Below are 15,722 nucleotides of genomic sequence, written 5' to 3'. Positions count from 1 at the left end.
TCTCTCCCGTCGGGCTCCTGTTGAGGAAAACCCTAGCTGCCTCTTATTGCGTCAGACGGTCGTTATTTATCAGAGAACCGATCGATGCGAGTGAACATGGGCCAGCCCATTTTAATCAGTTTGTTGCCTTGACAGATGCCGGTTTTGGGAACCTTCTAGATGGTTCTAGGCTGGTTTTTACCGGTTTCTATACCTTTTAGAAGGTTCATGAATCAGTTTTTTTGTCTTTTATTTTTTCTGTTTTTTTTCATTACAAAGTTTGTAAAATGTTCAACATATTTATTTATTCATATTTTCACAAAATTTCAAATATTACAAATAATGGTCGCATTTTTAAAAATGTTTAGAGTTTCAAAATGGTCACGAGATCTTATAGTTTTCACCTCTAGCCTACCCCAACTTGTTTGTGACAAAAGGCTTTGTTGTTGTTGTTTGTTGTTTCAGAGTTTCAAAATTGTTTGTATTTTGAAAAATTGTTTGGGATTTCAAACAAACTTACTCAAGTTTCAAATTTTGTTAAGAGTTTCAAAATGTGTTCAACTCTTTGAAAAGTTTCTTTGCATTTGCTTCGCGTTAAAAAAAGTTGCATTCAAAATTCCCTAAAATGTTTAAATATGTTGCGTTCAAATTTGTTTCGCGTTTATAAAAAGTCACGTTCAAAATTCTAAAAACATATTGAAGAAATGGTCAACATCCATATCAAAAAGTTTAGCATGTATTGAAAAAATGTTCAGTGTGTAATTAATTTTTTAAATGTGTGTCTAAATAATTCATATGTTTAAAAAGCATATTCAGAAAATAATTTCTTCATGCAGTTTCGAAAGAATGTTTTCTTGCGATACAATTTTGAAAGAATATTCATTCCTATTTTCACAAAGAAATGATAAAAAAGAAGAAGAAAATGGAAACCGAACAACAAAAAAACATGAACATTTTTTACTTTGCAATGCCATTTTAGGTCTTTGGATGAGCTCAAATTGTGAAGTGGACGTCGAGAAATCTGTACACTTTTGAGTTTCCGTTAATAAGGAGCGAACCAACCTGTGGTTGGATGGTTAGAGGGATTGTGGTATCCCCAGCCCACCAGGGTTCAAATCCTGGTGCTCGCAGTTATTCCGTGATTTATTTTAGGATTTTCGGCGATGCGCATTCAGTGGGAGGAGACGTTCCCGTCGACGACGAGGCGCCTACGGTAACTTCATAAATCTCAAGATGATATGCCGGCTCAGTCTTTCAAAGGTGCTCATAGGGATAGAGTGTGCATGTGTGCGTTCATAAGGATGAGAGTATGCGCGTGTATATGAGCGCTTGTGTCTGTACTGATGTTCAAAAAAAAAAAAGGAGCAGAGAAGGAAGGAAACAACCGCCCAATAGGAAAGATCTTTAAATTGCCGCACTGCAAACTGACCAATATGGCAAGCTTGTTGTAGTCGTTAGGTCCGTGTGAATGACAACAGCAGGTTGTTTGTTCGAGTGTCCGGCTGCATCCTAATATTTTTGGATTTCTCACTATTTCACTACTACAGAGACTGTTTGCTGCTGGGCCGGCCCAGTTGATCTTTCATGTACGCCGGGCTGTGTATGAACGGTACATACACATGATCTGTATAATTCTCAAAAAAAAATTAACATAGGCTGTATATGGGCGTGGATGCGTAAAGATCATTCTACCCTTTATTATAAAGGGGTATGGAAAGATGTCCTCCGTTAATGTGTTCAGGGGGTTGTACCGAAGTAAAAGTGTTTTTCTAAAAGAAAGAACAGGGAATTAAAATAACCATACACCTTTTTTTTTACGGGAAATAACTATACACCTTAGTTTGCTCTGGTTTCATTGAACCCCATCCTTTGACTGCAAGAAAGTAGGAATAACCGGGAGGCCCTGCACCTGATCAACAGGCAAAGAGGCCTCACCTCTCGATCAACATCCCACAGCGAACAGCCATGGGACAGCTTGTGGACATACAGGTCGCCGACCTTGACCTTCAACCCTGCAACACAAGCACACCAATAGGTTACTTGAGGTTTGCTTTTGTAAACTACCTTAGAAAAGGTTGCAAATTTAAAGGAAGATCAAAGCTGGAGATTAAGAGATGGTGGTTAGAATTTGTTATGGTGGAGATAGTGGTTAGAATTTGTTAATCGTGAATGCATGAGAATATCCTTTTCTAATCAATTCTAACATTCGTGTAAACTTTTCAAAAGGGGTGTACAAAAGCATTAGCAAGTTTAAGAATTTGGAAAATGCATATCGAAATAAGGAGATATCTTACATACCAGTGTGGGCATGGCAGGATGGCATGGTAGAACATATAATAGCAAGCACCACGAAAGCAACAACCATTGAGCACACAATCGTCGATCGTGTTGTAGTGCTCTTGGTGAGTGCCATGAAAACAAAGAGATTACTTCTTTTCTATTCCAACGCCCTTCTTATGTTCTTGTGTGTTCTGGTCCTGCAAATAAACTCTTTCATTCGCTGCTATTTATATTAGAGAGGCCCAATTACATCTTATGCAATGATTTTGCATCCAAGTATTTCTCCTAAATTATTGTTGGCATATCTTGCTGGTCCTACCACATCTTAGGCAAATATTATGCAATGATATTTCATTTATTTCTCATGCAATGGTGTTAATATCATGATATTATAGAAATAGCATATATATATCTTGTTTGTCAAATAAATGCCAAATATTAGGCGATGATCTTCCATTTATTTCTCATGTAATGGTATTAATATCACAATATTACAGAAAACAGCATATATATCTTGTTTGGTCAAATAAATGCCAAATATTAGGCGATGATCTTCCATTTATTTCTCATGTAATGGTATTAATATCACATTATTGTAGAAAATAGCGTATATATCTTGCTTGGTCAAATAAGTGTTGCACATCATAACCTCATAGGTAATGATCTCACATTCATGTATTCCTCCTAAATTATTGTTGCTACATCTTACTGGTTCTACAAAAACATCGTACACTCTTTTATAGAAATGGTACTATCTAAATGTAGTGCAAGCTTTTGTATACAATTACAATCAACTATTAGGAAATGATCTTGCATTCATTTCTCTCAGGCAATGGTATTAATTTGCAATATTATAGAAAATAGTATATATCTTGTTTGGTCAAACAAATGCCGCACATCTACTTTTATTATTCTCTATATTTGCTAATTTTATTGTTGCTGGTGCTTGCATAGAAAAGGACCTTAAACATCGGTTGAATTTTGCATTTATAGAGAAGACAAACAAATCTTAGATACTTATCATGCATTGGTATCTCTCTGAAGGTAATTAACATGTATATCTCTTTTTGATATTGCCTTTATGTCATCTTTCTGGAAAGTATACCAACAAATTTGTGTCTGAAATCGTATCCATTAGTAGATGTTTATGCCATACATCTCATATATTCTTGATCCTACTCACAATGAAAGTTTATGTGAAAATATGTATTAGGCACTATAAACCCAAACAAAGGGTGCAATATGTCATGTTGTTGCAAAAATTAAGGACCACGGAGCTAAATGCGTTTATCGCATATTGCATTTATATTCTCTTGCACTTTAATATAACATAATGGTATTATAAAACTCTATATCTTGTTTGTTCTGATAAATAAATCTCACGTAATCTTATATTTAGTGATTGGAGGCATCATAGGAGGCACCACGTTGATACTAGAAGTTACAAAATGTTGCATGTCCAATTATACCCTTAATCTTTGGATGAACCCTGAAATGTGCTCCATCGTCGATGTTTCCTGTAGAATTGGTAAGTTGCTTCCACTACGTGTGATTCCACCAGCAGTGCCCATCTATGGATCTACCTCAGGTACGATTCAACCACAAGTACCAGGCCCTCCTTCTCCTGGTCATATGATGCCAAGATTTAGCCAAAGTCTCAATTATGTTAATAGCAGGTAGCAACAAGTATGTGTTAATACTTCCCTCGCTTTCAAAACCCAATGTCTCAAATAAATCATTAAACATGGTCATACATGTACGTCAGCCTCACTGCAATTACACCAAACCTTCCTTCCACTAACGTAGGACCTATTGCCTCCTATCCCATGAATGAACTCCATAGTGAAGTGGTCAGTCTCGAGTTCTGTGAAACAAAGGAAAAATATTACTTTTCACTTCATCCATTCAAAAAACCTACGATTGCGTCCAAACACTAGCCAAATCAGTACCAACTTAAACTAAAATTATGACCAGGATAGTGCAAAGGCTCGAAATAATAAGCACAATTTCTCTACTCACAACAGCCAGGGGAGAGGCATTAGCCGAAAAGAACTCACCATATTGGCATACAGGACCCTTGTGGTGCCACCGGAGGGGAGCCATCGCCTCCTTCTCTCTCCCTCAATGCTCACTATTGCATCGCTAATCGCCGATGATCAAAATAAAACATCACCAATATTCATCGTGGCATGTGCCCAGTTCGTCAGGGTGTCCTACAGGAAAGATTCAACTGAAACTGAGAGGGGCCTTTGCAAAAAACTAAATCGACCTGCGTCGTCCTGTGCTAATGTGGCTGGACATATATTCGCATATCTACGTGGGGCCTGCCACAGGTCCGTCGATGGACCAGTTTCGTAGGTAGTAGGATCATAACGAGGCAACGTGCGAGCTCCGGAACGGTCCTAGACCAAATCAGCGAGTACAAGGTTTTCCCTATGTGGTTGGGTCCTATAGAGGCTACGATTGTGGATCACTCTCAAGGGGTTTTCATCATAGGTAGATACATCCTAGAAGGGGTTATGTGCCTTCACAAGGTGATTCACAAAACTGAGCGCAAAAAATCCATGCTACTTAAACTAGATTCTGACAAAGCCTACGACAATGATAGAAAAACGAGCATTAGCAGCGGCCAACAGACGGTTGTGAGCGAACAGGATGAAGCCATTGTAATACTCCTACCAGAGGCGGTTATTAAAACCAAAACTACCTCTCTCTCTCTCTCTCTCTCTCTCTCTCTCTCTCTCTCTCTCTCTCTCTCTCTCTCTCTCTCCCCGCCCCCCAAAGTGGGAGAGTTGTTTTGGTTGTCCGGAGCATATCCCAAATGAACAGTAAATTCCAAATAAATTGTATTTTTTAAAAAAAATTCAATTTTTTTGTACATGCTCATGCTAGTGTACCAATCATGCTTGATAATTTTCATGTGAAACAGGATGGCAGTGCTTCGTCGGTGAAAAATAACAAAAAATAGGTGTAACATTTGAAGGCAACATTTGATAATCTACTTTTGTTTGCACAAGTCAAAATTTGAATGTTTTCCGCCTAAAATTTTGCAGGTTCCATTTGGATGTGAGTATTAACACATCTAATTTTTTCAGATTTTGTGACATTTGGAAAAACATTTTTGTCGCGCAGGAGCATGCGCTCCTAAGAGACAAATTGGATTTCAGGAACATGACCAGAAAATACTCAGGAGCTTCGGGTGCTCCACACCCCTATATAAATATTAAATTCAAAAAAGACATAGAAAAATTAAAAAACCTAGAATTTTGGGATATAGAACCTGGATACCCAATCTACTCCCGTGTGAAGTTTCGTGAGAAAATACCAGGAAACGTATCTGTGGCGAAGAAAATACAACTAGGGTTCCTTCGTCGTGGCCCGGTGAGAAGGGCGTTTATTAGGTCATGGATGGCCACCCGCATGAAGTTTCTTGGTGGTAGCAGTCCTTGGGTCTTTTCATGTTCCTTAGCACATTGTGCTTTCTTTTTATTCGGTTGTGCCTTACTTATGGGGTTTGTAGAACTCTTTCTATATTAATGAATATAGATATAGCTCTCCTACATAAGTATGATATGCAAAAAAATTTGTTACTGTATGGCAAATAAAAAACTCGATGCGGCACTAACAAATGACTTCCAATGAGGGTATGCGCACCACTGTTTTTATGCCTTAAGGAGTACGTTGGTGTCCAACCCAATGTTTACAAATTGTGTGGAACCTGTCGACGGAAAACATAGAAACAATTAATCTTCTATTAAGATAACCAGAAGTAGACTGTCTTCTGACGGGTTGGGAAACAAGTGCCCACCTAGCTAGTTGCCTAATTAGTACCCGTTGTCTGATCCAAATACGCAAGCAAGGATAACAATGATTGGATAATGGTGCAGAGAAGAACGATTGCTGCTACTACTACCGCTAAAACCAACAATGGAGTTTTGAGATGGTTATGCCACAACCAGGCCATCCATCTGTTTACGCGATTCCGATAATACTCTTCCATCATACGGCAAACGGATTTAAGATAGTGCACACCATTCTGATCAAAGTCCACATTCTTACCCAGCTTACTGAAAAGAGTTGACACTTCTTCATCGGTACGCATGTGGTGCAGGATTATTCCTTTGCGAGCAAGCAGTGCAACATCACAGGGTGTACTAACAAGCTGGGTAATAAAAGTGATATAGGAAGTGACATCATTTCCAAGCTGCGAGCATGTTTGCTCAAATGCAACCAAGTTCCTGAAGAGGCAAATGGTATTTTCATCAATAAGCAAGCATGGAATTTCCACCTCACCCTTGTCAAAAGTTATGTCCAGAAGAGAAGGCGGGTTATGTTTGTTGTGCTCTTTGCTCTTAAACTCAATTCCAGCTTCATGATACTGTTCCGCTCATCACCATCGATTCAGTGTCTGACAAGAACTTATATGAGATGCTGCCTGCTGATTGATAGACAACTCTTCAAAATAACTTCTTTTGTAATATGTGTGCCACAAAGTTGTGAGAGGACGCAACCATCGGTTTCTAATTTGAAAATTTTGCTCTGGTTGAATCCTTTGTTGAGGTCGGAAGTACATATGACACAAATGGAGCAAGTGGTGGAAGTCTGTTTTCCCATCAAAATTACGAGCAACTGTCGTGTACTTCTGAATATTGAGTTCTAAATATTTACGGACCTTTTCAGCAAGTAGATCTACAACATCTTCTCCAACAAGTAACCCATATATTCTCTTCACAATGGAAAATGGTAATTGGTTCTCAACAAGAAGTAGGTCGCGAAAGGCATGGGCGTGATGCCATTCAGAAATTGGGTCACATTTGGGTTGGTCAGGATCCTTCTGATCGTAGCATTGTTCACCTGTACTAATATGCTCAAGTTCCACACCTTCTGCTGAACATAAATCGGATGATGTCCCAGTAATCAATCTCATACTTTCAGTACTTGTTCCCTTATTTGATGCATGCTCGGTAATCTCCTCTGGTTGTGCTATTGTGTATTGAAGTGGTTCTCCCCCCTGATAATTACTACCACTTGCATTCTGTTCATTAACGCACCAATTTAAGCCGTTCGTGCCACCAAGATAAACAAGTACAAAGCATCCTTCAAGCAGGAGCATTCGCAGGAACATGTCACTTTCCAGAGAAACTTCCTCAGAATAACAACTCCTTGCCTGCTTCTCAAGACTCTCCATAATTGTTAGATAGGCCTCTAACTTTTTTCCGCTGTTCTGTTTGAGAACATAATCTAAGCAGTTCCATTTTACTTTCTCCATAAACTGCAGGGAAAATTTCCATGGTAATAAGGACCTATGGACATAACTTTTGGTTCGTAAGATAACTTGTCAACTTGCTTAATATGTTTCGGAACTCGGAAAATTATGCACAATTTTCTTCGCTGGTTGTGATCTTTGTAAATTGATCTATAATAAGTTAGCTTCCTTGCCATCAAATTCTCCAACTCGTCGATGTTCAGAGTTTCTGCTCTACTCATGTCACCTTGAGCCGTCATTTTAGTTACCCAAGAATGTCACATTAATTGACGATAGCTAGCAGGAAGCGGAGAGAGGTAAATAAATATAGTTAGATCAATATTACTAAAAACAAGTAGTAAGAATTACAGTCTGATATATAGAAAGATTAACAAAATTATCTAAGGTAACTAGGAAACGTATTTCATAAGCCTAGACACAATGTTAGAAGCTCCCACATCAGGTGGGTTCTGGACATCTGTGGAAGGATTATATGAGGCAAGCTTTACCCCTGCAAGCTTTACTAAAAAATATACTGAAGATTTCATGATGTCAATAGCCCAATTGCTAGGACTTACATTTTTACTATACAATCATGGCCAAACAATACAGCCGAATCATATGAAATATGCATCTGAAACCAATTGACCGTGGTAAGCATAGTATAAGTCTATAAGAGCAGTTTTAACATACTCCCTTCGTTTCTAAATATTTGTCTTTCTAGAGATTTCAATAAGTGACTACATACGGAGCAAAATGAGTGAATATACACTCTAAAATATTTCTATATACATCAGTATGTGGTAATTCATTTGAAATCTGTAAAAAGACAAATATTTAGGAATGGAGGGAGTAGTATAAGACCAGCTGAAGAATCTGAACTATTTCCTAGAGAATACTTTCAATTATAAACCCAAATAGTAGTGACCTGTTTCAAGCGTCAGTGATCTTGTTTCCCGTCGCACCGAACACACCCAATATATAGTACCTGCATGTCCACCTCCCAATTTTCTTCAACTCATAGACAGATCTGTAAGAAATTTGTATCGTTCCTATTATTTGAATTCAACGTTTGAATGTAACAAAGCCCTTTTTTCTATGAAATCCCTACGAAGTACTTGGTATTATTATGCTTTTAATCGACAAATGTGCTAGTTAATGGCATATCAATTCCACTCACTGTCTGAAAAGCCACAATGCCATAATCTGCGAGTAAAAAACGAAAATATCGCGTGATTCACCAAACTGACATTTTTTTCACTCATTTGAATTCGACTTGAGGCTACCTGGAAGACCTAATTTATCTGAAATGAAAACGGCCTATATTAAACTAGGCAAGCAACACAAAGGAAGAAATTTCATTACCGTCTCATGGCGTCCGAATTTTTTGAGATCGAAGTTGTCCTACTTTCCTCCCGCGGTATTCAAGCCGGTTTCCATCGCAATTCCACGCCCGAGCTTCATTGGAAATATTGATTGAACAGGAGGAAAGAACGGGAGAGGGCGAGGAAGGCACAAGCGAAATAACTGAGATGGCGAATCATGGAAAACCCTACTCCCTCCGTGCGGGAATCTAAGGCAGCCCGACGAAGGCGCGTCTAAATTATTGCGAGCGAAATTTTCTTCCATGGAACCAGCCAACCTGCATGCACCTGTCTATCACTAGGTATGGCCAATAAACAACGATTAATAGCAACATGCAGTGGTTCTCGACTACTCCAGTTCACATTGGATCGCCATAAATATAGGATCACCAACGTCATTTTCTTTCGATTATCTAAAGGCACATCATGCATATCTAGTGCTCCCTCGGACGCCTAGGTTTTCACTAATTACAAGCACTCGTAAAAACTACTCCCTCCGTCCCACAATATAAGACGTTTTTATAAACAAACTTAGCTTACAAAAACATTTTACATTATGGGACTGAGGGAGGGAGTAGTTTGCTTGATTCCGCGTGGAGGACCTGATACGTAACACCCTCGTGCTGCTCACTCGCTTACCGCAGTGAACTCGAGGCCGTTGATTCCAGCGTCACCTCACGTAGTACTACCTCCGTCTAGGTGAATAAGTCATTCGCGTAGTTCTAGGTCATCGATTTGAGCAGTTAAATATGTGTTATATGTCATGAAAAGTATATCACTAGATTTCTACACGAATGTAGTTTCTAAATATATATTTTTTGTCACACATAATACATATTTAGATAGTTAAATCGTCGACCTAGAACTACGCGAATGACTTATTCACCGAGACGGAGGTAGTACTGTTTTTAGGGGATCACGTACTGCTATTAGTGTGACCTTTAACTAACACTATTAGTGGTAGCCTTAAGTGACCTTTAACTAACACTACTACTAGAAGTACTAGGAGTTTAACTAACACTACTTGTGTGACCTTTAATTCACAAATCTACTAGGAGTAGGAGTTTTAAAGGATGGTTTACCCGATCTGTCTCTACGCTTAGCTATACCATATCTCAAGATTTTAAAGCGACGGGTAGTACTCTTGCATGGTATCAGGCAGACACACGCACGCCGGCCAACAGATCACAATGCTGAATCATTTGACAGTCGGCCGGGAATTAATCTTCGGATGTGGACACCCACGTTGAGGTGCTCCGATCGATCCGTCATGGGTGTATAAATGCGTTCGTCAAACAGCTAGCTGAGATTCCACCCACGAAACAAGGAAGGAACCATGGCTGCTCCCAAAGCTCTCATCTGCGCCATGATCATACTGCTTGGAGTCGTCGGCTTCACCTGCCCTCGCGCCTCGGCAGGGCGTGTGCCATCGGTCGCTCCGGTGCCTGTCCGTTGTGCATCCACTGGCGAATCAAACATCGTATCTGCAGGAACAGGTGAGTATTGTTGCTACTTAGTTTTGTGCACCAGCTCGTACATGACGCTTGCCCCGGCCGTGATATCTATATATCTGCTAGGAACAGGAGGATGCGGTGGCAGCGCTCCAGCTGCCGCAGAAGAGAAGGCCCTGCTCCCGGTGCGCCTTCCGCCCCGCCTCCCGCCGTCGCGCGAAAACCTGCTCAAAACTCCACCACGAAGCATCCACTAAGGTGAAGGACAAACAGGAAGCATACCACTAAGGTGACGGACAAATAAGATGGATCCACTAAGTCGTAATGGTGTAACAGTTGTGGTTATCGTGCATGTATGCCACCATGGGAAGCATCGTGTGTTTGAATTCACTGGTCTGTTTCGACGTATGTGTTTTAACAGCAACTCGATCGCTGAAATGTTTGATCGGGTTTATTAATTGGCAGAACGTTTTTATGCTAGCTCCGGTGGAACGTTAGACACAACGTTAGATCGGATTTATTAGTTCAAAAAGTTCTTATGCTCCAAATGTTGCACTAAAGAATTTTGAATGGTAGGGACTATAAGTTCAAAGAACAAACTAAAATGTGATGATTGTGCACCCGATGGAGTTCATCTTAGAAAAAGGTCAAACGTTAACGGCCTAGAAAACTGGGGTAAACCTTCTAACAGCATGGTGCACCATCTTTATATCTTTATATTTACTAATTGGAGGCACCATACGAGCCTCCATGTTAATCCACATAATTAAAAATATCTTAACCATTCAATCTATAAAAGGATCTATCTTAACCCTACAATTTATGTTGCTCTGTGGAAAAAAAATAGGGACAACCTGACACGACACAAACAATTTACGTTGCTCCGGTGGGAAAAAATAAGATATGACATAACCAGAAAAGGCACACACATGTGACTCAGATCGAATCTGTCAAAAGAAAAGATGAACGTGATGCTAAAAAAAGATGAACGACTAAAAAAAATGAACAGCGTCCCGTCAAAAAGAGAACAATGTGCAGCGTCCTGTCAAAAAAGATGTACAGTCCTAGAAGCATGTTTCCTTTTAAAAAAAATTACTCGCATGTGACTCGATCTAATCAGTCAAAACAAAAGATGAACAACATCTTGATAAAAAAAGTACAGCGTCCAGTCTAAAAAAAAAACAGCGTCCTATCATGTTCTCCCACAGGAAAGCCATGCTTATTCCTCAAAAAAACAACACTCCGGTTAGTTAAAAAAACTCTCTAGATAGTTTTAAAAAAAACTCTACTGATTGATTCCGAATCCAAAGAAAAAAAACACATCGGCATGCTGCCGTAAAATTCATTCTTCAGTTCGCTGCATGTCCTCATGGTGCATCACCTAGAGTCCCTAACGCCGCTCTTCATAATTCAACCGCCGTGACACGTCGTCTGTTCTTTAGGCCATCGTGCTGCCTTTAGTGTTCCATCAACCGCTAGAATCGATCTAAAGACGATGCATAGTCCAATCCATCTTCTCATGCTATGATCATGTTTCTCTCAACCATGGAGAACACGATTGTCATCATGCATCGAACATAGATAATGTTGCTTACTACTCCTGATAAGCTGTTCTCTAGGGAAGTAGGAAATAATCTGAGTACGTACATACATAGTTCTTAAACATATCAAGGACTCATGCCGATTGTAAAATAAATCAATTGATATATGCCTCAGTTATTTCTCGGAGCATGAAAGCAGAAGCGGCGATAATTAAGGCACATGAAAATAGGCAACCATGATCGATTGCGCGAATAACCTCCGCCTATGGGCTGCCTGATGCCGGCCACATCCAGTGTTTCCAGATGTGATGCGCCTATTATATTTGATTTCTCCCGATACAAAGTACAGATCATGCATGCAGATCGGTCAACATTGCTGAAGGGTGCGGCTGTTTTTGTCCAACTTGCATGGATATATACGTTTCACATTTGATTTCAAATTAATGTAAGTATCTCACTGCTACATAAGTCAATGTTTCACATTTGGTCTGCTGATTATTATTTTTCATGTGCTGAGTTTACTTATGAACCACATGCTCCTTTAAGATTATGAAACACATAAAGACATGGAATCGTATTTCCAAACTCTTTGGAGAAATGTTATTCCTTTTTGTTTTAACACTGCATCCTAATACATGTCCATGATAGTAATATTTAACATGGGTACCCAAAAAGATTTCAAATGTGTATCATAAACTCAAACAAAGTTCTATCATTACACACATAATATAGGCCGTCACATATTTATTTCAAAAAGGAATGCATATGAATTAGCTAGGCCGTGCAGCCGCACGGATTGACGACTAGTGTTATATAATAGATTTAGCCTTCTCTTAGTTAATCCTGCAGTTTACCAACTTCCAAGGAACAAAATATTTGCATTAGTTACTTTCCTCAAAATATTTGCATAGATAAGTAAATAGATAACTGCTTAAGGTTGTTACCATATTTTTCAGTTAGAGAATTGTGCGTATGAACTTATCTCTATGCTACTACATCAAATCCTCAGTTAATCTTATAAAGAAAACGTTGAATAATTGGTTTCCTATTTCCCTCATCCAAGAGGCATCTAGCAAGTGGGCCAACATAGATAGTGGCTTAAAAATTGTAAGTCAAATTATTAGTCGAAACTATTACCTGATTAATTTTGACTTGCTTACGAGCTCTTTTGTGGTGATTGGGGAGGTACCACCGCTGAATTATTCGTTGCCTATTTCCCTCATCCAAGAGGCATCTAGCACGTGGACCAACATAGAACATCCTCTCGAAAGTATTAGCCGAATGATTTGACTTACAATATTTTACCACCCTTTTATGGTTTTGAAATTATAAAGAAAACATTTTCATGAAAATAGTGTCAGCTCTAGAAATATGAAATTTTGTATTAAAGGCAAACTAATGCAAAATTGCAAAGCAATTTCCAAGATCACAGTTTCTTCAACAATGCAACGACATCTGTAAAAACTAATAAAGGGGACATCCTACCAAATGAACACAAAGATCACAAGTAGCAGTGGAATTGAATAGATAGACGGTGCCAAAACTTATAGTTGAATCTGCAATTGGCAACAAAAATTGTGTGCATATATGGAAAAGCAGATGCATGTGTGGCAAGTCATGGGATGAAAATTATTTTGTAAAGGGTAGGCTAGAGCTGAAACCCATAAAATCTTGAAACCAGCTCATGGTTTTAGCACATGGATAGCTACCTTCCACGCATCCCTATTCATGGCTAGTTCTTTGATGATATTTCAGTCCTCTATATCTCTCTTAACAGAATCTTCCATGTTTACTTTGGTCTACCCTAACCTCCCTTGACATTTTCAGCATACTTTACAAGCTTAAATTTTTTACCATTGATTCGCCGATCTCCTGCAGTCATGTTCTCATCCTGCAGCATCAAACACAATCTACTACTTTAAGATGCTAGATAATTACACTGTTTCATCTGTATGATTTATATGTACTTACGTGGAAACTATTGTAGTCATAATTGCTACTCCCTTCGTTCCAAATTACTCGTCGTGGTTATAGTTCAAACTAAAACCATGACGAGTAATTTGGAACAGAGGGAGTAGTTGGTAGGGGAAATGGTGTTTATTATACTGCGATATGATAAAAAAAAATGAAAGGACAATTGACAAATCATGCAAAGTTCCACTACATATTATATCTCCAACCATCTATTGTCCATATCCATCTAGAAAGGTCGGGAATAGGAGGAGCGAGCACATTGTTTTGGTTCCATTAAGAAGTGCCAAAAAAAATCTATGGCTCATCAATCCAGTATCTGTCGTCAATGGTGCGACCGCTGGATGAAATTTCAGAGCATGATTACATATGAACCTAAGTTTTCTCAATTTCATGTAACATCTCCAAGCAGGCTTTCACTCCATTTTATATATAAAGCAACAACCACATCAAATACACGGCCGAACAATAGATGGTGAGGTAACCCTCGTACAACGTCGATCCCAAGATAAACGTATCACACAAAACGCAAGTGACTATGCTACCGAAAGAGTACATTGGAAGAGCATAATACAGCGCTAAGTTCCACAACAACGCCCCAGGAGGGAGAACGACGTGAAGTGTCGCCGCCGTCGAGTCCAGAAAGTACAAGGGTCTTCACCCGGAACCCTGGCACGGAGAGGAGCACCACGACGACGTCTTCAGGAAGAGAATGGTGCTCACGAGCGTCGCTGTCGTCGGCGACAAAGCGTGGAGCTTTCTCTTGGTAGCTCCCCTGTGCCACCACGAGGTCTTCAGGACAAGTGCGATGAGATCAGATCCTCAGGTACGGATTGGAGCGACGCCACTATGAAGACAAGGGGCGTGCTCGGGCCACCGCCACTACACCTCCTGCCGTCAACACGACCAAGAGGAAAAGCCGCCACAATCGACATGGTGCTCGCCAGAGAGCCAACCATGCAGACCACCCTTCGGAGCCGCCGCCCCGGCATCCATTTCCGAGTCGCCACCCACCATCTGCATCAACTATGGAGGAAGGGTAAAAGGAGTCTCCTTTCACTCCTAGCTCGACATCAGTCGCGGAGTTTTAGGTCGATGCCTCCATGGTAGGAGTCTTCCACACCCGCGTCCCCAACCAGTCCCAGTGGACGGGGGGTGACACAACCCTATGATTGCCAACGGTCGTCGACGAGCACTCTCGCACGACGCCATGCCCGTGGTCAGCGACACCGATCAGCCAACAGATAGGCGGTGACCGGACCACCACCAAAGATCGCATCAGTGAGAGGAGAGGCCACCCACGAACACCACCGGGGTCCAGCCCACCATCACCTACCCGGAGCGAGAGATTTGACCCGCCTCGGGCCCCAAACCGATCCGCTCGAGCATAAGCCACAGGTTCGGCCATCACCGCAATGCGCACAACTGTGTGGACGCCTCGCCGGCCAGTGCACCAATGTTGTCACTCGTAGCCACCAAGCATGTCGGATCGAGCACCACGAGCAGAACCACCCACAGCTGCCAGCCCGTGTCTTCCGCAGCGTGCGTCACCCATCACCGCTGGGAACCAGATCCATACGTTGCCCGATCTGAAGGCTCGACCCCTATCGGCACGCCCCACCAGGGAAGAACATATAGCCGCCACAAAATTGTCCCGCCGCCGAGCCCCATGCCCAGCCCGACGTCCCTACTGGTCAGCAGCAGCCCATGCCACTGCCATCAAGCGAGGATGGCAGAAGAGCCCTGCCTCCGCCCACACCAGCCAGGCTTCGCCCGGCGGTGCGCCCTGGCGGCGGGGGGTGGAGGGAGGAGGCCGGGGAAGAGGGGAGCACCGGAGAGAGGGGCCCATCCAGCCAGCGTGCGCGCGGGGGCGGCGCGGACGAGCTAGAGG

At 41.0% G+C, this 15,722-nt stretch overlaps 2 long non-coding RNA genes across 3 annotated transcripts; one reads left to right on the top strand and one right to left on the bottom strand.

Annotated features, from left to right (window-relative positions):
- Window positions 1–2,289: 2,289 nt before the first annotated feature.
- On the bottom strand, window positions 2,290–9,054 carry LOC123066506 (uncharacterized). The gene is made up of 7 exons (XR_006431357.1): window positions 8,870–9,054; window positions 8,433–8,534; window positions 6,068–7,801; window positions 5,914–5,977; window positions 4,317–4,472; window positions 3,729–4,123; window positions 2,290–2,456 (listed from the first exon to the last, which is right to left on the bottom strand). It is a non-coding gene; the product is annotated as an uncharacterized lncRNA (long non-coding RNA).
- Window positions 9,055–10,193: 1,139 nt separating this feature from the next.
- On the top strand, window positions 10,194–10,727 carry LOC123066505 (uncharacterized). 2 transcript variants are annotated; one of them, XR_006431356.1, is made up of 2 exons: window positions 10,194–10,364; window positions 10,452–10,727. It is a non-coding gene; the product is annotated as an uncharacterized lncRNA (long non-coding RNA). The 2 variants fall into 2 exon arrangements; XR_006431355.1 differs by having other exon boundaries at window positions 10,446–10,727.
- Window positions 10,728–15,722: the final 4,995 nt, after the last annotated feature.

The sequence above is a fragment of the Triticum aestivum genome, chromosome 3B (genome assembly GCF_018294505.1).
Source record: "Triticum aestivum cultivar Chinese Spring chromosome 3B, IWGSC CS RefSeq v2.1, whole genome shotgun sequence".
Classification (NCBI taxonomy): Eukaryota; Viridiplantae; Streptophyta; class Magnoliopsida; order Poales; family Poaceae; genus Triticum; species Triticum aestivum.
The sequence above is the reverse complement of the archived record's forward strand: the minus strand, read 5'-3'. Positions and strand labels throughout refer to the sequence as shown.